Raw genomic sequence first — 2,500 nt, forward strand, 5'->3', positions numbered from 1 at the left:
CCTATCCTTTCAATTTCGGTCTCGTTCTTTGGTAAAACATATACTGTCTCTCATAAGTAAATGTTTTCAATAACAATCTCTAAAGGTTTGACCAAAAACCTTTATTGTCTCTCTTTTAGTTCATATCCTTTGAGCAGTATCATAGTTTTACTCATATTCATTTCCAGTCTTATATTTTTGCTTTTTCTTTCCAAATATCCTTTCATCATTTGCTATTCCACACGTGTTTAAAAAACTAGAACCATTCTCCATAACCAAATTTTAAATTTCTAAGTTAGTTCCCATTATAGAAATTCCCATATTTTCCTAATTTAAATTCTTAAAAACTTTCAGGCACACTATGGCTAATAAAGGAGCGATTGGGTCTCTTATTATATTATATCGAAATTTCCCCCATACATTAATGTGATTGTTTGAATTATTTCATTTCTAACTATCATTTATCATTTAGTAAACTTTAATTTTTTTAGATGTGAATATTCATTTTTATTCAATAAATAATGCACACTCCAACAATGCAGTTGTATGAGGGCAAAATAAAAATCTACTAATAGATATTCTTTACATTAATGAATGGAAAAATGGATCATTTGAAATATATGAACTTCGCTAATGATTCTCTGAAATCTGCATCCACGATTATCTCCTATTACTTATATTGAATAATAATGAAAAAAAAATCATTACCCAGTTGACCTATGTTTTATTAACAGACGAGGTTACCTATTTTTAGTGTTATTTGATGGAACAGGATTATTATTATTACTATTTTTATTATTATTATTTATATATTAATACGATTGTGTGTATTATCTATTTTATGTGCCCCGTTTCATATAAAACAGAAATAATTTAACGGTATAATCGTGTGTTACCCTTTAGAGAAAATTGATATAATTTTATGGTATACTTTTCCAAATTCACATTAAACTTTGATTACTTGACCAAAGCACGTTTTCCCAACTTTGTCTTTACCACCTGACTCTTTTTTTGAATATTAGACAAAAAATTGCGTTCTATCAATTTCCATATCCTAGATTATAAAATTAATCTCGGGCCTTTTCATTTAACGACTAATCCGTTATTATTGTAAAAGATTTCTCATAATTCTGATCACCCTTTGATACAAATCTTCCTAGACATTACGCAGTTTCCCGTCTGCCTATCATATTCAATGACCATTAATAAAACTCAAGGACAGACTTTCGATAAGGTTGGGATCTACCTACCATAACCTTGCTTTACTCATGGACAAGTTTATGTAGACTTCTCAAGAGCAAGATCTATGAACAGTTTAAGAGTGAAAATTGTTCCTCAGAATAATTCTACTCATGGCCAGAGAAGAGGTTCTACCGTCACTAGAAATATTGTATATAAAGTTTTGTAAATTGTTTCATGTATTGCGAATTTTTTTTTAAAATAAATATACAAGTCAAATCTTTTCACATTTTATTCAAACATGTATAAGTTAGGAACAAGATAATTATTAGTGAAAATATCATTTCATGTAATTTATACGGGTTCTTCTTCTTCTTCTTCTTCTTCTTCTTCTTCTTCTTCTTCTTCTTCTTCTTCTTCTTCTTCTTCTTCTTCTTCTTCTTCTTCTTCTTCTTCTTCTTCTTCTTCTTCTTCTTCTTCTTCTTATTATTATTTGGTAAGCAACAACCCTATGTTTACTTGAAATTGGATGAAACTGAAAATTTAATTAACTTTCATTATGATACATTAGATGCATATCCCAGGAAATTGCCATGACTTTTGTCTTATATATAACCAATCTAATATCAACTCACGTAATGAGCTTTTAAAAACCTGTCCTTTCATTCCGACATACGAACAAACATCCAGAGTCCCGGGGGAATCCTTTGGTAAGCCCTATAGCATAAGGTAACTGGGCTCAATGAATCTTTCCTTTACCTCATTGCACGTGAAAGGCAGTCAGCTAAACAGACAGATCGATAGGCAGACGCAGACTAGACTCGCAGTCCCTAGAGAAGTATAACCAGACCTTGTAATGGTCTAGGATCAAAGGACCGGTCGTGTGTCCAGTATCTACGTGGGATCAGAGACAAACGCATCCTCTGGTAATTTTACTAAACCAAAGAATATTCAGCGTCATCAGAAGCTCTTATCAGGAGAGCAGGGGAGGAATGAAGGTAGTTTTCTAATTCAAATAAAAACATTAAGAATGAAAGGTTTTTTATTTGTTATCTCTCTCTCTCTCTCTCTCTCTCTCTCTCTCTCTCTCTCTCTCTCTCTCTCTCTCTCTCTCTCTCTCTCTCTCAAGATTAATCGATTGAAGATACTCCCATGTTATATTATATTTTATTCTTTTGCAAAGAGGTTGCAAAACTTTTGTAGCTTATGATTCATTGTATACCGATGAGGCTAAAGGACAGCACATGGAATTAAAAGAGAGGGGTAGTATATGCCCATTAAAAGCAAATTTGATTCTTATTTCCTGTCTAGAACATGTTGTCAATGTGAACCCCCCATCATG

Source organism: Palaemon carinicauda, chromosome 26 (genome assembly GCF_036898095.1).
Source record: "Palaemon carinicauda isolate YSFRI2023 chromosome 26, ASM3689809v2, whole genome shotgun sequence".
Lineage (NCBI taxonomy): Eukaryota > Metazoa > Arthropoda > Malacostraca > Decapoda > Palaemonidae > Palaemon > Palaemon carinicauda.